We start from the raw sequence: 20,166 nt of genomic DNA, 5'->3' as shown, positions 1-20,166 counted from the left end.
TCAGGTCGCCTGTCAGATGGGGTTCTGGGTGGCCCCTCTCTGCTTGGTCTAGGGGTGGAAGTCCCCCCTTTTAGGTTGGATGGAGATGGGTTTTGGGAACGCCCTGTATAAAGTAACAACCTCATCTTGAGTCTCATGGTCCTCCATAGCTAACTTATGATAATGTATCTGAATAGGTTTTGCTACCAAATTATTTTTCTGTTGTTTCACAGAGTTAGTCAGCCAATTTGAGGCCCAGAGACCAGCAGAAATAAGCAAAAAGAACCCAAATAATGGTTCCAAGATGGGAGGAAGTACGATTGACAACCATGGAGAGGCTGAAAACCAATTCTTGTACCAGCATTCATCTTTCTCTTTCTCTCTCTAACTTTTCTCAGGGCCTTCTCTGACCTCTTTCATGCTCTCTTTAACCCTCTCTGTCTTGTCTATGTAAAGGCAACATTCTTCTTTAAGGGCTGTACACAGCATTTTCTATTGTAATAGAGTAAATCAAGTCCAATAAGGATCTTTGTGATTTTTGGAGGTCACTTCAGACAGCGAAACGATGGATTTCTTCAGATTAGTGATGTCAGTCTCTAGCTGTTTGATGTTCTTGTCAATGGCCCTTCAAAGGTCTGAGTAGTATAAGGTTGGAGGCCAGCATCTGGATTAGAACTTCTAACAGCAGATGTCACAGGTGATTTATTTTTACCTGGAAAGGAAAAAGAAGAGCATTCCCAGGGAGCTTTCTCTTCCCTGGATGTAAATTGTTATTCATCTTATTTATGGTTGGGCCTGGCTTTGTGGGGGTATCTATTTATTTCATTAATCTTTTTGGTAGCCGATTAGCTGTGCCTTCTGTGGTATCAAACAGGCATATCAATCCTAGGCTGCATAAGGGAACTGGGTCATGGCCATTCCCTTTAAGGGTAAGAGGGTCTTTCCCCATAGCTGTGGCATAGATTTTATTGGTCTCAATGATGCCAGAGGCAGTCAGCAGCAGATTTACCATGAGCTTTCAGTTTTAGAGAGTTAAAAGTGAACAAGGCATGATGGAGAGTATTTCAGGGGGACTCCTCCTGGGAGGAGGTACCATTCCCCCTCTTTTGTTTTTAAAGCCAATTTTTCAGAGTTCTTGTAAAATCAGAGCAGAAAAACCAACAGTTGCTCCTTCCACACTCCGAGAGTCATGAAGACCCTATTTAAAGAAATATAAATCTATATTAATAACCTCTTTTATCAGAGGACTGTTATAGCACAGCTGACAACTAATCAGACTATATAAGATATCGATTAGCAATAGCTTCTACTTTTTGTGAGATTACTTCTCTTTTGTCAATTAATTGTTGAGGGAAATTAGGATTTACATCTCTCTTGAGAATATTAAACAGAGATTTAAATTCTTTTGTGGAGAGCTTAAAATAAGATCTTAGCCAATTAGCATCTCCTAGAAACTTTTGAAAATAATTTGAAATAAGTAAATTCTCTCATTTTTTTAGACACTTTATCTGTTTTTTTTTATTGGATATTTTGCTTATTTAACTTTCAATGTTATCTCCTCTCCCATTCTCCCCAAAGCCCCTTATCCCATACACCCTCCTCCTATTTTTATGAGGGTGTGGTCCAAACATCCTCCCAGTCCCATCTCCCTGCTCTTGAATTCGCAAACACTAGGGGACCAAACTTTCAGGGACCATGGCCCTCCACTTCCACTGATGTCTGACAAGGCCACCTTCAATTACCTATACAGGTGGAGACATGAGTCCCTCCCTTTGTGCTCTCAGGCTGGAGGATTAGACTTTGGGAGCTCTGGTTGAATTTTTGATACTCCTTCTAGAAAGGACCAAAGCATTCACACTTTGGTCTTCCTTCTTCTTCTTGAGTTTCATGTGGTCTATATGTTGTGGATTAGGTATTGTGAGCTTTTGGGCTAATACCCACTTATCAGTGAGTGCATACCATGTATGATCTTTTGAGATTGGGTCACCTCACTCAAGATGATATTATCCAGCTCTATCCATTTGCCTATGAATTTCATGAACTCATTGTTTTTAATAGCTGAGTAGTATTCCACTGTGTAGATGTACCACATTTTCTGCATCCATTCTTCCATTGAAGGACATCTGCATTCTATCCAACTCCTGGCTTTTATAAATAAGGCTTCTATGAACATAGTGGAGCATGTGTCCCTGTTGTATGTTGAAACATCTTTTGGGTATATATGCCCAGAAGTGGTATAGCTGGGTCCTCAGGTAACACTATGTTCAATTTTCTGAGGTACCACCAGACTGCTTTCCATAATGGTTGTACCAGCTTACAATCCCACCAAAAATGGAGGAGTGTTCTGCTTTCTCCACATCATGCCAACATCTGCAGTCATCTGTGTTTTTGACCTTAGCCATTCTGACTGCTGTGAGGTGGAATCTCAGTGTTGTTTTCATTTGTATTTCCATGATGACTAGGGATGCTGAACACTTCTTTAGGTGCTTCTCAACCATTCGATATTCATCAGTTGAGAATTCTTTGTTCAGCTCTGTGCTCCATTTTTTAATAGGGTTCTTTGATTGTCTAGAGTCTAATTTCTTCAGTTCTTTGTATACCTTGGATATTAGCCCCTTTTCAGATGTAGGGTTGGTGAAGATCCCAGTCTGTTGGTTGCTGCTTTGTCCTATTGACTGTGTCCTTTCCTTTACAGAAGCTTTGCAGTTTTATAAGGTCCCATTTGTCAATTCTTGGTCTTAGAGCGCAATCCAATGTTGTTCTGTTCAGGAACTTTTCTCCTGTGCTCATGTGTTCCAGGCTTTTACTCAATTTCTCTTCTATTGCTTTCACTGCAGCTGCTTTTATATGGAGGTCCTTGATCCACTTGGAATTGAGCTTTGTACAAGGAGATAAGTATGGATCAATTTGAATTCTTCTACAAGCTGACCTCCAGTTGGACCAGCACCATTTGTTGAAAATGCTGTCTTTTTTCCACTCAATGGTTTAAGCTCCTTTGTCAAAGATCAAGTGACCATAGGTACGGGGGTTCATTTCTGGGTTTTCTATTCTATTCCATTGATCCTCCTGCCTGTCTCTGTTCCAATACCACACAGTTTTTATCACTATTGCTTTGTGGTACAGCTTGAAGTCAGGGATGGTGATTCCCCCAGAAGTTCTTTTATTGCTGAGAGTAGTTTTCGCTATCCTGGTTTTTTTGTTATTCCAAATGAATTTTAAGATTGCTCTTTCTATCTCTGTGAACAATTAAGTGAGAATTTTGATGGGGATTGCATTAAATCTATAGATGGCTTTTGGCAAGATAGCCATTTTTACTATATCAATCCTTCCAATCCACGAGCATGAGAGATCTTTCCATCTTCTGAAATGTATTTCGATTTCTTTCTTCAGGGGTTTGAAGTTCTTATCATACAGGACTTTTACATGCTTGGTTAGATTCACACCAAGGTATTTTATATTATCTGTGACTATTGTGAAGGGTGTCTTTTCCATAATTTCTTTCTCAGCTAGTTTATCTTTTGAGTAGAGGAAGGCTACTGATTTGCTTGAGTTAATTTTATATCCAGCCACTTTGCTAAAGTTGTTTATCAGGTTTAGGAGTTCTCTGGTGTAAGTTTTGGGGTCACTTAAGCATACTATCATATCATCTGCAAATAGTGAAATTTTGACTTCTTCCTTTCCTATTTGTATCCGTTTGATCTCCTTGTGTTGCCTAATTGCTCTGGATAGGACTTCCAGTACTATATTGAATAGGTAGGGGGAGAGTGGGCAGCCGTGTCTAGTTCCTGATCTTAGTGGAATTGCTTCTATTTCTCTCCATTTAGCTTGATGTTGGCTACTGGTTTGCTGCATATTGCTTTTACTATGTTTAGGTATGGACCTTGAATTCCTGATCTTTCCAAGACTATTATCATGAAGGGGTGTTGAATTTTGTCAAATGCTTTCTCAACATCTAGTGAGATGATCATGTGGTTTTTTTCTTTGAGTTTGTTTATATGGTGGATTACATTGGTGGATTTCTGTATATTGAACCAACCCTGCATTCCTGGGATAAAGCCTACTTGATGACGATGCATAATTGTTTTGATGTGTTCTTGGATTCAGTTCTCGAAAATTTTATTGAGTATTTTTGCATCGATGTTCATAAGGGAGATTGGTCTGAAGTTCTCTTCCCTTGTGGGGTCTTTGTGTGGTTTAGGTATGAGCATAATATTGGTTTCATAGAACGAATTGGGTAGTGTTCCTTCTGTTTCTATTTTGTGCAACCATTTGAAGAGAATTGGCATTAGGTCTTCCTTGAAGGTCTGATAGAATTCTGCACTAAAACCGTCTGGTCCTGGACTTTTTTTGTTGGGGAAACTTTTAATGACTGCTTCTATTTCTTTTGGCATTGTGGGACTGTTTAGATGGTTTATCTGCTCCTGATTTAACATTTTTAACTGGTATTTGTCTAGAAAATTGTCCATTTCATCCAGATTTTCCCATTTTGTTGAGTATAGGCTTTTGTAGTAGTATCTTATGATTTTTGTTTAATTTCCTTGGTTTCTGTTGTTATGTCACCCTTTTCAGTTCTGATTTTATTAATTTGAATGCAGTCTCTCTGCCCTCTTTTTTTTTAATATTTTTTATTGGATGTTTTATTTACATTTCATATGTTGTCCCCTTACCCAATCCCCCACCCACCCAGGAACCCTCAATCCCCTCACCCCTCCTCCTTCTTCTCTTTGGATGTAACCCCTACCTACCCCTGGATTCCCACTTCCTCACCCTCAAAATTCCCACCCCCTGGGGCATCCAGCCTTCATGAGGTCAAGGATCTCTTCTTCCACGTATGCCCAGCAGGGCCCTCCACTCTTACCTATTCAGCTGAAGCCCAGGATCCCTCCCTAAGTGCTCCCAGGCTGGTGGTTTAGACCCTGGGAGCTGTGGTTGGTTGGTATTGTTGCTCTCCTCATGGTGCCACAAACTCTTTCAGCTCCTTCAGTCTTCACTCTAACTCCTCCATTGAGAACCCCATTATCAGTTTAATGGCTAGTTGTGAGCATCTGCCACTGAATATGTCAGACTCTTGAAGGCCTCTGAGGAGACATCCATATCAGGCTCTTATCAGCATGCACTTCCTGACTTCCACATCAGCATCTACCTTTGGTGACTGCACATGGGATGGATACTCAGGTGGAAAGTTCTTCAGATGGCCCCTCCTTCAGTTTCTGTCCCTCACTTTGTCTCCATGTTTGCTCCCTTGAGTATTTTGTTGCTCCTTCTAAGAAGGACCGAATCACCCCCACATGGTCTTCCTTCTTTATTAGCTTCATATGGCCTGTGAGTTGCATCTTGGGCATTTCAAGGTTTTGGACTAATATCCAACAATCAGTGAGTGAATACCATGTGTGTTCTTTTGTGATTGGCTTACTTCACTCAGGATGATAATTTCTAGTTCCATCCATTTACCTAGGAACCTCTCGAGTACATTGTTTTTAATAGCTGAGTAACACTCCATTGTGTAAACATACTACATTTTTTTTATCCATTCCTCAGTTGAAGGACATCTGGGTTCTTTCAGCTCCTGGCTATTATAAATAAGGCTGCTATGAACATAGTTGAACATATGTCCTTGTTATATGTTGGAGCATCTTCTGGGTATATGCCTAGGAGTGGTATAGCTGGATCCTCAGGTAATGCTATGTCCAATTTTCTGAGGAACCGCCACACTGATTTCCAAAGTGGTTGCACCATCTTGCAGTCCCACCAACAATGGAGGAGTGTTCCTCTTTCTCCACACCCTCACCAGCATCTACTATCACCTGAGTTTTTAATCTTAGCCATTCTGACTGGTGTGAGATGGAATCTCAGGGTTGTTTTGATTTGCAATTCCCTGACCACTAAGAATGCTGAACATTTCTTTAGGTGCTTCTCGGCCATTCAAGTTTCTTCCCTTGAAAATTCGTTGTTAAGTTCTATACCCCATTTTTTAATAGGGTTATTTGGTTGTCTGGAGTATAATTTCTTGAGTTCTTTGTATATATTGGATACTAGCCCTCTATCAGATGTAGGATTGGTAAAGATATTTTCCCAATTTGTTGGTTGTCATTTTGTCCTATTGACAGTGTCCTTTGCCTTACAGAAACTTTGCAATTTTATGAAGTCCCATTTGTCAATTCTTGATCTTAGAGCATATGCCATTGGTGTTCTGTTCAGGAACTTTTCCCCTGTGCCCAAGTATTCGAGGGTCTTCCCCAGCTTCTCTTCTATTAGTTTCAGTGTATCTGGTTTTATGTGGAGGTCCTTTATCCACTTAGACTTGAGCTTTGTACAAGGGGATAAGAATGGATCAATTTTCATTCTTCTACATGTTGTCCTCCAGTTGAACCAGCACCATTTGTTGAAAATGCTGTCTTTTTTCCACTGGACAGTTTTAGCTCATTTGTCAAAGATCAAGTGACCATAGGAGTGTGGGTTCATTTCTGGGTCTTCAATTCTATTCCATTGATCTTCCTGCCTGTCTCTGTACCAATACCAGGTAGTTTTTAACACTATTGCTCTGTAGTACAGCTTGAGATCAGGGATGGTGATTCCTCTAGAAGTTCTTTTATTGTTGAGAATAGTTTTCGCTATCCTGGGTTTTTTGTTAGTCCATATGAATTTGAGAATTTCCTTTTCTAACTCTGTGAAGAATTGAGTTGGGATTTTAATGGGGATTGCATTGAATCTGTAGATTGCTTTTGGCAAGCTGGCCATTTTTATTATATTAATCCTGCCAATCCATGAGCGTGGGAGATCTTTCCATCTTTTGAGATCTTCGATTTCTTTCTTCACAGACTTGATGTTCTTGTCATACAGGTCTTTCACTTGCTTGGTTAGATTCACACCAAGGTATTTTATATTATTTGCAACTATTGTGAAGGGTGTCATTTCCATAATTTCTTTTTCAGTCTGTTTATCTTTCATGTAGAGGAAGGCTACTGATTTATTTGAGTTGATATTGTAACCAGCCACTTTGCTGAAGTTGTTTATCAGGTTTAGGAGTTCTCTGGTGGAAGTTTGGGGGTCACTTAAGTATGCTATCATATCATCTGCAAATAGGGATATTTTGACTTCTTCCTTTCCTATTTGTATCCCTTTGACTTCTTTTTGTTGTCTAATTGCTCTGGCTAGGACTTCCAGTACTATATTGAATAGGTAAGGGGAGAGTGGGCAGCCGTGTCTAGTCCTTGATCTTAGTGGGATTGCTTCTATTTCTCTCGATTTAGCTTGATGTTGGCTACTGGTTTGCTGTAAATTGCTTTTACTATGTTTAGGTAGGGGCCTTGAATTCCTGATCTTTCCAAGACTTTTATCATTAAGGGATGTTGACTTTTTTTCAAATGCTTTCTCAGCATCTAGTGAGATGATCATGTGGTTTTTTTCTTTAGGTTTGTTTATATAGAGGATTACATTGATGGATTTCCAAATATTGAACCAACCCTGCATTCCTGGGATAAAACCTACTTGATCATGATGGATGATTGTTTTGATGTGGTCTTGGATTCAGTTTGCTAGAATTTTATTGAGTATTTTTGCATCAATGTTCATAGGGGAGATTGGTCTGAGCTTCTCTTTCTTTGTCGGGTCCTTGTGGGGTTTGGGTATGAGTGTAATTGTAGCTTCATAGAACGAATTGGGTAGTGTTCCTTCTGTCTCTATTTTGTGGAATAGTTGGAAGAGAATTGGTATTAGGTCTTCCTTGAAGGTCTGATAGAATTCTGCACTAAAACAGTCTGGTCCTGGACTTTTTTGTTGGGGAAACTTTTAATGACATCTTCTATTTCTTTTGGCATTATGGGACTGTTTAGATGGTTTATCTGCTCCTGATTTAACATTGTTAACTGGTATTTGTCTAGAAAATTGTCCATTTCATCCAGATTTTCCCATTTTGTTGAATATAGGCTTTTGTAGTTGTATCTTATGATTTTTTTAATTTCCTTGGTTTCTGTTGTTATGTCACCCTTTTCAGTTCTGATTTTATTAATTTGGATACTGTCTCTCTGCCCTCTGATTAGTCTGACTAAGGGTTTATCTATCTTGTTGATTTTCTCAAAGAACCAGCTCCTGGTTTTATTGATTCTTTGTATAGTTCTTTTTGTTTTATTTGGTTGATTTCAGCTCTGAGTATGATTATTTCCTGCTGTCTACTCCTCGTGGGTGTATTAGCTTCTTTTTGTTCTAGGGCTTTCAGGTGAGTTGTCAAGGTGCTAGTGTATGCTCATTCCAGTTTCTTTTTGTAGGCACTTAGAGTTATGAATTTTCCTCTTAGCACTGATTTCATTGTATCCCATAGGTTTTGGTATGATGTGTCATCATTTTCATTAAATTCTAGAAAGTTTTAATTTCTTTCTCTATTTCTTCCCTGACCAGATTATCATTGAGTAGTGTGTTGTTCAGTTTCCATGTGAATGTGGGCTTTCCATTGTCCTGTCATTATTGAAGACCAGCCTTAGACCATGGTGATCTGATAGGATGCATGGGATTATTTAAATTTTTTGTATCTGTTGAGGCCTGTTTTGTGACCAATTGTATGGTCAATTTTGGAGAAGGTACCATGAGGTGCTGAGAAAAAGGTATATTCTTTTGTTTTAGGGTGAAATGTTCTATAGATATCTGTTAAGTTATCCATTTGTTTCATAACTTCTGTTAGTTTCAGTGTATCTGTGTTTAGTTTCTGTTTCCATGATATGTCCATTACTGAGAGTGGGGTGTTGAAGTCTCCCACTATTATTGTATGAGGTGCAATGTGTGATTTGAACTTTAGTAAGGTTTCTTTTATGAAAGTGGGTGCTCTTATAGTTGGCACTTAGATATTCAGAATTGAGAGTTCATGTTGGTTGACTTTTCCTTTGACAAGTATGAAATGTCCTTCCTTATCCTTTTTTATAGCTTTAAATTGAAAGTCGATTTTACTGGATATTAGAATGGCTACTACAGCTTGTTTTTGGGGGCCATTTGCTTGAAAATTTGTTTTCCAACCTTTTACTCTAAGGTAGTGGCTGTCTTTGTCGCTGAGTTGGTTTTCCTGTATCCAGCAAATAGCTGGGTCCTGTTTGCATATCCAGTCCCTTAGCCTATGCCTTTTTATTGGGGAATTGAGTCTATTTATTTTAAGAGATATTGAGGAGAGGGTGTTGTTGCTTCCTGTCATTTTTGCTAATAATGGAGGCATTGTTTATGTGATTATCTTCTTTTTAGTTTGTTGGAAGGGGATTATTTTCTTGCTCTTCCTAAGGTATGATTGCCCTCCTTGTATTGGAGCTTTCCTGCTATTATCCTTTGTAGAGCTGGATTTGTGGGAAGATACTGTGTAAATTCGGTTTTGTCATGGAATATCTTGGTTTCTCCATTTATGGTAATTGAGAGTTTTCCTGGGTATAGTAGCCTGGGCTGGCATTTATGTTATCTTACAGTCTATGTGACATTTGTCCAGGATCTTCTGGGTTTTATAGTATCTGGTGAGAAGTCAGGTGTAATTCTGATAGGTTTGCCTTTATATGTTACTTGGCCTTTTTCCCTTACTGCTTTTAAAATTCTTTGTTTTGTACATTTTGTGGTTTGATTATCATGTGACGGGAGGTATTTCTTTTTTGATCTAGTCTATTTGGTGTTCAGTAGGCTTCTTGTATGATAATGAATATCTCATTTCTTAGGTTAGGAAAGTTTTCTTCTATAATTTTGTTGAAGATATTTATTGGCCTTTTAATTTTGGAATCTTCACTCTCTGCTATATCTATTATCCTTAGGTTTGGTCTTCTCATTGTGTCCTGGATTTCCTGGATGTTTTGTGTTAAGAACTTTTTGCATTTTGCGTTTTCTTTGACAGTTGTGTCAATATTTTCTATGGTATCTTCTGCACTTGAGATTCTTTCTTCTATCTCTTGTATTCTGTTGGTAATGTCTGTGTCTATGATTCCTGATTTCTTTCTTAGGTTTTCTATCTCCAGGGTAGTCTCTCTTTGTGAATTCTTTACTGTTTCTACGTCCATTTTCATCTCCTGGATGGTTTTGTTCAATTCCTTCACCTGTTTGTTTGTGTTTTCTTGTAATTCTTTAAGGGATTTTTGTGTTTCTTTAAGGGCTTCTATCTGTTTACCTGTGTTCTCCTCAAGTTCGTTGATAGTGTTATTTATGTCCTTCTTAAAGTCCTCTATCATCATCATTAGAAGTGATTTTAGATCTGGTGCTTGCTTTCCTGGTGATATGGGGAGTTCAGGACTTTCTAAGATGGGAGAACTAGGTTCTGATGATGGCATGTACCTTCGGTTGCTGATGTTTATGTTCTTGTGCTTGCCTTTCACCATCCGGATCTCCTTTGTGCTATCTGTGCTGTCTCTGACTGGAGCCTGTCTTTCCTATTATCTAGGTTGTGCCAGAACTGTTTGGGATGGGTTTTGCTGCTGGGGTTAGAGCTGAGGCCCAAGATCTGCTCAGTGCTCCGGTGGAGACCAAAAGGAACCTGTGCTCTGGGCCAGGAGTGAATTCCTGGGACCCAGTAGGTCCCAGTTTCTCCCTGTTTGGGGCAGGCGTTGCAGCCTCCTTGCCTAGGTTACTGCTCACGTCAGAGCTCCTGGGAGCCCTGCTTCCTCTGGGTTTTGTGAGACTGGATGCTGAGCTGTCTCCTGGGATCTGCTGAGCACTCAGGCCCAGACTGGAAGGAGCCCATGCTCTGAGCCAGGAATGAATTCCTGGGTCCCAGTGGTTCCTGGTTGTTCCCTGTTTGGGGCAAGAGTTGCTGCCTCCTTGCCTAAGATACTGCTCTACTGCTTGGGTTAGAGCTCCTGGGAGCCCTGCTTCCTCTGAGTTCTGAGAGATTGAGTGCAGAGCTGACTCCCAGGATCTGCTGAGCGCTCCAGGCCCAGACCTGAAGGAACCCGAGCTCTGGGCCAGGAGTGAATTCCTGGGTCCCAGTGGTCCCAGTTACCACCTGTTTGGGGTGGGTGTTGCTGTTTCCTTACCTAAGATGCTGCCCGAGTTAAAGCTCCTGGGAGGCCCTCTTTCTCTCAGTTTTCTGAGGTTGAGTACAGAGCTGTCGCCTGAGACCTACTCTGTGCTTGGGCCCAGACCAGAAGTCCCATATTGAAACTTTTAATAAGGAAACTATCTCTGGAAAAATTTTTAAGAAATATTTCCTCAGATGACTAAACGTTGAACAAACTAAAGTATCTGCTTCACTTAACTTTAATAAACTAAAGGAAATTATAGAAAAATTATTAGTGAAAATCAGGAAAAAGATTTATCTCCAAATAGAAACTATCAATGAGTAACAATAACAAGGACTACAAAGAGTATGGTTGCAAAGAATACCAAGTGTGGTGGTCTGAAAGAGAGTGGCCCCGATAGGCTTGCATATTTGAATACTTGGTTAACAGTTGGTGAAATTATTTGAGAAGCATTGGAAGGAGTGGCCTGAGGAAGGGGGAGGTATATCACTGGGAATGGGCTTTAAAATTTCAAAAACCCATGCCATTCCTAGTTTTTTTTTTCTCTTGTGCTTATGATCAAATGTATGTTCTTAGCTACTTAGTGCCATGATGCCTGCCTGCAGCCATGCCCGCTGCCATGATGAACATGAACTCACCCTCTAAAATTGTAAGTCCTTCCTTAAATTCTTGATTTATAAGTTGTCTTTGGTCATTGTGTCCCTTCATACCAATAGAAAAGTAACTGAGACACTAAGATTAAAATTTAAATAAAAGGTGTCCAATTTGAACTAGAAAAAGACAGGATCTGCAAAGTTGAGTATCTGTCTACTGAAATTATTGAGTATGACAAAGAAAAATTATATAACTGAAGAAAATTATATTAAGATCTAAATATCTCCTCCCACACCTGAGACTGCCTCCTCCCCACTACCCCGCCTTTTCCCTCTCACTCCTTTCTCCCTCTCAGGTACCTCCCTCCTTCTACCTCCTGTGATCATTTTGTTCCATCTTGTAAGTAGGACTGAAGCATCCACACTTAGGTCTTCCTTCTTCTTGAGCTTCATATGGTCTGTGAGTTGTATCCTGAGTATTCCAAGCTTTGGTGGTAATATCCACTTATCAGTATGTACATAGTATGTGCATTTTTTTGTGATTGGTTTACCTCACTCAGAATATTTTCTAGTTTCATTCATTTGCCTAAGAATTTCATGAATTCATTGTTTTTAATTGTTGAGTAGTACTCCATTATGTAAATGTACCACATTTTCTATTTCCATTCCTCCATTGAGGGGCATCTGGGTTGTTTCCAATGTCTTCCTATTATAAACAAGGCTGCTGTGAACATAGTGGAGGGTATGTCCTTGTTACATATTGGAGCATTTTTGGGTATAAGCCCAGAAGTGGTAGAGTGAGGTCCTAGGGTAGTAATATGTCCAAATTTCTGAGGAACTGCCATAGTTATTTCCAGAATGTTTGTATCAACTTGGAATCCTACCAGCAATGGAGGAATCTTCCTCTTTCTCTACATCCTTGCAAGCATGTGCTGTCTCCTGAGTTTTTGATCTTAGGATCTTAGCTATACTCACTAGACAGAAGGAGCAAAAGGGGATTGCAACCCCACAGAAAGAAGGATAATATCAACCAACCAGAACCCTTAGAGCTCTCAGGGACTAAACTACCAACAAAAGAGTGCACATGGGGGGTGGGGAACACATGGCTCCAGATACATATGTAGCAGAGGATTGCCTTACCTGACATCAATAGGAGGGGAGGCCCTTGGTCCTGTGGAGGCTCAATGCCCCAGTGTAGAGGGTTGCTAGGGCAATGAGGCAAGAGTGGATGGGCGGGTGGATGGGGGAGCACCCTCATAGAAGCAGGGGGAGGAGGATGGGATAGGGGTTTTGTGGAGGGGAAACTGGGAAGGGGAATAAAATTTGAAATGTAAATAAATAAAATAATCAATAAAAAAGAATTTTGATCTATTTGATCTGTTTAAATAATTTAAGGTTCACTTTAAGGTTTCACTGTAACTTTTGCCTTGTGCTCAGTTTACTACAGCCACCTTATTTATGTTTATTATGCTTACTGAAGGACTCTATCAGGCCCAAGCAACCAAATATAGTTCTGACAGGTCTTGTCCTCCCCTCTTCCCTCTCCCTTGCAAAACTAAACCTTTACATTCTTAAAGCTATCTACCTCCTCAGTTTCAGTCTTAAAATCAACCTCTGCAAAGCTATTTGCTGCTGTTTCTGCCTGATTCCCATTCAGCCAAGAACTTTGCTTAATAAAGAATCCCTTTGTATTTGGTTTATGTTTGGAAATCAATGTTTACCTAATCAGTTGTCCAAAGAGGAGCACCTCTCAGCACACAGGTCCCTGCACTTACTTTTGTTTGTCTAAAGGATGCTGTTAACTTTTCTCATATATGCATATTTCCTACCTTTGTTCTGCTGTAGGTTCCAAAAATTTTAGATAGAAAGTTTTGTTAAAGATGCTAGCTTTGATTAACTTTTCTTCCTCTTAGAACTTATATCTTGGTACATTACCTTTTGGCAGAAATTCTCCTGACATAATCCATCTGAATATATATATATATATATTTATATATGACTTTCTTAGTATTTTGCTTTTGATATACAACAGTTGGTAGTATATCTTGATATAGGTCTGTCTGAGAGTAATTTAGTTAAAATTTGTTGAGCTTTTTGTCTTTGTGGAGATAATAGTTCTTAAAATTTACATTTTCAGCTATAATTTTTCAAAAAAGTCCTATATTTTGTCTGTCTCAGATATCTTTAAGATAGACATTTGTCTTTTTTAAGGTGCCGCATGTGTTCCTCAGGCTATGTTCATTTTTAATCATATTTAATATATGCTAACTAGATTAAATGATTTCAAATGATCTGTCCTTAGTTTGCTGATTGTCTATTTTGTCTATTTGAATCTGCTACGAAATGATTCCAGTACACTTCTTAGTTTCTGTTATATTTTTTCATGTCTTTGATGTCTATTCTAAAATATATATTTTCTTTGTATTGTATTTACACAAATAATTATTTTGCTGGTGGTATTTATTTATCTGAATTCAGTTTAGATTTTTTTAACATATTTGTACATGTTTAAGACAGGTATTTTCTCATTATTGTTAGGAAGGTCACAAGCCTACAATTCAACTTTCGGAAATCTATTTTGTGTTTTAAATATTCTACTTTTCTCTCCTTCTTTCTAGACATTGAATAATTTGTTGAAAACTGGGTGTTTGGAAAAACATGCACTTTTCCCAGGTTCTGTATACAAACTTTATGCAGCTTTATTCAGATGAATACATTTATGAATCAGTCTATTATGAAGGGTCTAGATCCTCTCACATATTTTCAAAGGATTCATGGGGTTCATTCATATTTTTTCTTCAGGTTCTCAATACACAATACACTAACTTCGACTTTATCATTTCTAAAGATTTCCAGCAATATAGAATTCTTTTATATTCTTTGGCCTGAATATTTTTATCCTCCAGTTCTCAATCTGCATTCCCATGCAGTAGTGAAGAAGCTTGAAGCTCAGCACTGTCATCAGCTACTTCTAATTTGACATCCAAAATTTGTTTCCTGTCTTGTTCACGTAGTGTTCTAAGTTATATGGAACAGAAAACACTCCCTTGGGGAGGGTTCAGATAAACCAGAATGTCACAAACAAGTTGAGCTCTTTTCTTCCATCTCACAGGATGATATCGGGAATCATGTACCTTCCTCCTAACTGCAGAGAACTGCCTCTGGAAGATAGATGGGCAAGAGAAAGCTAAAATGTTTCAAAATGTCTCTAGTTGAGTACAAATTTTTGGCGTGGGAATTCAAATGTTTGTTGCAGTGTTAAAACCTTAGCACTTCTTCAGTGTTTATGCTTTCTATTGTAAACTGCTATTTGATCATGTTTACAGAGTTTACTCTTGCTTATTTCTATATCTTGATCAATGACAATATGGGAATATGGGATATGTGACCCAGAATAAACCTAATAGAAATTACATGATTCTTCAGAGTTAGTATCACCAATTCTTGTGATATACAAAATAGAGCACAACATTATTTCTTGTAATGTTTAGGAGTTTATTTTTACTCCAGTAAATTAATTATAACCATGGCTACAACAATATAACAAGTTATCAATAATAGAATAATTGAGATTTTTCATTTTCCAGGACCTTGCATTTCTTTGTATGTTTAAGATCTTTGAATCATTAAATATATTAACACCAATATGTTATTTCTCCACTGGTAAAAAGAGTCAATTCAAGCTATTTAGATTATATTAAACACAGGTTCATTGGGAAACTGAGGATTCACTTCCTGAAGGACTGAGGCTAGGGGAGTTGCCTTGGGAAGGGAGAGAGAGGGGAAGCAGAAGGGAAAGAGAAAGGGGATTTTTCAGAGAAAGAAGAGATGGAGGAGAGGAGGAGGAGGAAGAGGTAGAAGGGAGAGAGAGGGAAAGACAGGCAGCCAGAGGGAGAGAGAGAAAGAGAGAAAGAGGGAGAGGGTGAGGGAGAGGGAGAGGGTGGAGAGAGGGAGTGGGGCAGGGGGAAGGGGAGGGGGAGGGGGAGGCAGAGGCAGAGACAGAGATGGAGATGGAGAGAGATCAAAATATCTGAATTATATAGGGATGGGCTGCTCAGCCCCTGAGCTGAAAAGGTCAGGGTTGGCTGCAGTGTAGGGTAGGACTGAGGGATGTTGGGAGGACTTGGAGGCAAAGTCTGCTTTAGTGTATAAAATATGCACCTAAGTCCCTTGTCCTAGGGTAATAAACCAAACAATCACATGGTGTACTAATTAATTTTATATTGTTGTGATTAAACATCATAGCTAAAAGCAATTTGGACAGGTAATTATTTATTTCAGTTTATAACCTCAGCTCACAGTCCATCACTGAGGAAAATCAGAACAGAAACTTAAACAGAGCAGGAATCTGGAAGCAATAGAAGAGTTCCTTTTTCTGGCTTTCTTCACCCTCACTTGTTCAGCCAGCATTCTCATTGCATCCAGAGCTACCTCACTGTAGCTGGGATCTGTCACATCAATAAATAAAAAAAAATGTTGCACAAACATCTTTACTGGACAGTCTAATGTATGTAGGCATTTACTCAGCTGAGGTTCCTTCTTCCAAAATGATCCTGGCTTGTGTCATGCTTCCAAGAACCCAACCAATACAAATGATCTTTATTTTAAAATTCCTGTCTAAAATGAAGATGCTGGGTTCAAGAGAAGTTTGCTAAATAACTTGTTTTATAACAATCACCTCAGTGGTGTTAGTTATAGGGTTTAAAATTAGCCAAAAAAAAGGAAAACATCCTGCTGTTATTTTCAGGAAGCTAACATTCTCTTTGTTTGGGTTCTTATTATATTACACATTAGTTACAAGCATCCAATAAGAACAGCTGAATTATTTATAGTTCAACTTACAGAGTTTTCTGGATTGGACTATCTTTAGAATTTAAACACTTAGTTTTCTCATAAGGTCAAGATTAATAACCTTTCAAATTGAAAACTACCTACTGTTTTTGTCAACCAAAATGTTAAACTTACCAGAGATTCTAAGTGTGTTAACTTTTTCATGTAATTAATCTTATGTACTTTAAACTACAGTTCCTTAATGAGTTTTGGTATATTTCCCAGCATCCACACTTGTCTGAGCAGATAGATAATGCAGCACTGAACATTCTATATAATTGATCTTCAATATGCATTATCATTATTGTGCTTAGCTTTAATTGTCATAATTAACTTATTTCTTTTCTTTAAAATGCCCAAAAATGAAACATATTTATTGCCTATCTATGTGGAAGTTTTGGGAATTAATTTTTTCTCAGCCACCTTTTATGCTGCCTACCACTTATGTTTGTTCATTCATTTTTATGCCTCATGTCAATGATAGATTCTGGACATACATACATACATATATACATACATATGCTTACAAACATTAGTTGAGTGTTTGTAAAAAGCAATAACTGAATAAGTAAATGAATAAATAGATAACTTTCATGATTTTCACATTACATTCAGAGCTTTATGGCTTAGATTTGATCTTTGATATATAGTCTAATAATAAATTGCAGTTCCACAGTGCACTTTTTTGTAACTTTTATATAAAGTATTTCTAGTATTTCTCACTTGTATTGAATTCCTGCTTGCATTGTCTTATTTCAGCTTTACCATATTAACTTGTTGTACTATCTGTTTCCTTTCCAAGATTCTTAATATCATTGTTATTTCAACATAATGACATTTCTAATGATAGCGCATAAATAATTTAAGACACTGGCTAAATGCAATTGTACTCTAGATATAAGAACAATTTAAAGATTTTTTCCAACTAAAAGTGTAATTAATTTTTTAAGGAAAAACTGTCATCAACATTACGTGTAGACCATTTATAGGATACTCAGTCCTATAGAGGAAAGAACATATGCTGAGTGCTTCTTGTAAATGTATCTAATCTAATGAATAATTAATATCAATGAATATAGAAAGAGAAAGTATTAAATAATATTGTGTTCTGACATCTGTTTTCTATATTTTTCTTTTACCTAATTCTACTGTAAATAAAGGTACTGTCAATGATCTTATGGTCTGAAACAATAAGATTTCTCCACTTAAGTAAATATTATTCACTGCATTGTAGAATTCAGGAACATGCATGTTTGTTCTGCTTATGCATGGTCTATACTGAAATATGTTAAATCTTTAAAGACAGAGAATAAAATTCTTGCCCATCTTTGCAATACATTCCATGCAATGGTAGAAGTCACCACATTATACAGAACACGCAGCAAAAATGGGCAAAAAGTGTTATCTGAAAACATAAGCTTTAAAAATAAAAGAAAGATTTTTCACACACAGCTCTTCTATTTCTTCAAGTTTATATTTCCTTTGTTTCTTTATTCATTTTGATATGTTATTTTCAACAAACACAATTCATTCTCTGAAGGCTACCACATTAAAAAAAAATCTTCATTATAACAAGGATGTTATAAATACCTCCTAAAATGTAAAATAGGATACAATATAAAATCACAATTGAAAATTCACTGTTGCTAATATATGTTAGAAATCAATATACAAATTACAAATGTAGTCTATGGTCTAATTCCCAAAGGGTAAGTTCTCAAAAATGTTAAAAACAAAGTAGAAAAACGAATCAGAGAAGTTTCATGTCAATTACAATAATTGTTGAGTTCATTACTATGAGAAACACTTAATCATTCAAATGTTAAAAGATATATGACTTGATTTCAAAGAACTAAATATTGTATGCCAAGAAAAGTCTTTCAGTGCTTTAAGTCATTTTACAATAAGCTGAGAAGTTATGTATATTATATATGGACATGATATTTCATAATATAAATTTATATATATATATATATATATATATATATATATATATAGATAGATAGATAGGAAACCTTATAAATTTTATGTGCACTTATAATTTTATATTATATACTAATGTAATTAGTATTAATCCATAATATTGTGGAAAGATCCAATATTCTTTTCTTTTTATTTTATGGAATTTGTTGTTGTTGTTGTTGTTGTTGTTGTTGTTTGGATGGTTGGTTTTTCATTTTTTTCAAGACAGGGTTTCTTTGTGCAGTCCTGGTTTTCCTCAAACTTGATCTGTAGACCAGGTGTTCCTGAACTCATGGAACCATCTGCCTATACCTCCCACATTCCACAGTTAAAGCTGCCTCACCACTGCCCAGAAAGATCCAGTATACTTAACTGAATTACAGAGGAAATACTTCCCTTGAAAGCTGTTAGAATGGTACTATTTTTATTCCATTCTATTGCAGTAAAAATCTAATTTTAGACTCTAATGTTTCCTTCCATAAAGAACTCCATGTGTACTTTATCATTTTTGACTGATTTATTTCTTTGTGAGGAAGGTAGTTTGGTTGTGGGAGCCTCATTAGGGAAAATCGTAACAATTATTTCATCAAAATGTGCTGCATTATTAACAGTTGTCCTGAGATACATTTTAAAGTGAATGTTATCTTATAAGAACAGCTTAAAATTAAGCATTTATAGTAGAAACAAGGGCAGAAAAATTAAATGCAATATTTAGAATAAGAACTTTGAAAAAATTAATGGTAATTATTAGTATCACTGAAGATAATGAGTCAGTACCTACTTAATCATAAACAATTATGTACATGCATGAGTTCAATAAAATGCTGCTATAAAAAAGGTACTTAAACCTTTCCCTAAAATTGTTTAAATTCCTGATGATTACAGACTAGAAAAGTAAAATTCAAGGACACTGGTGAAGTCTAAATTTTCCAACTCATGATCTATTCATGAGTAATGATCCTAAGAAACACATAGTAATAGTCTTTGACCCTTACTATTGCAGAAATAAATCTTTCAAAGCAGAAGAGTTTATGAGAAAAAGAATATGTATTTATACAGTTTCTAGGGTATTTTTTAATGATTGTTTTAATATTTATTTCATCTGCATTTGTTTTCTGCCTGCTTGTATGTCTGTGAAAAGGTGTCAAATCCCCTGGAACTGGAATTACAGACAGTTGTGAGCTGCCATGTGGGCTCTGGGAATTGAACCCCAATCCACTGGAAATGCAGCCAGGACCCCTAAACTCTGAGCCAATTCTCCAACCCCAATTTCTAATTTTAAACATACAAAATAAGCTAACTAAACAGAAAAATAAGCATACTATAATATATTATATAAAAGCTGCTTTTCAGTTAAAATATTTATGTACCAGAATTCATATTAACCCATAGGTGAACTATTAAAGGTAGAATCTATTTGGTGCTTAGAAGCCTGAGAGTCTTACATGCCACCCTGACACTTTGCCATCATTCTCTTTTAGGGCATGTTTTCTAAGTGTCCTTTCATTTTGTGATATATATAGCAGATGCTATACATGTTCTTCCATGTTCCCTTTCTTTAATACACTACAAATTATAGTGGTCTACAGTGAGATTGAATTATTCACAGTGCCAATCTGCAAATTACTATAATATGTAAATTAGTTTTTTTACCCCTCATAATCTCCTTGGATGCCATCTCTTAAATAACCCATTTGTTCTCAAAATTGCTTCAGAGAGATGAAATCTGAGATGCCTATAAGAAGAAATTGGATAGGATGCTGGTCCTGAGTTTCATGACTGTTAGGGTCTCAGTCTACAGTAACGTCCTCACTACTTTGCATGGGACAAAGAAG

Source organism: Grammomys surdaster, unplaced genomic scaffold, assembly GCF_004785775.1.
Source record: "Grammomys surdaster isolate TR1022 unplaced genomic scaffold, NIH_TR_1.0 195, whole genome shotgun sequence".
NCBI classification, from domain to species: domain Eukaryota; kingdom Metazoa; phylum Chordata; class Mammalia; order Rodentia; family Muridae; genus Grammomys; species Grammomys surdaster.
This window is presented reverse-complemented; position numbering follows the sequence as displayed.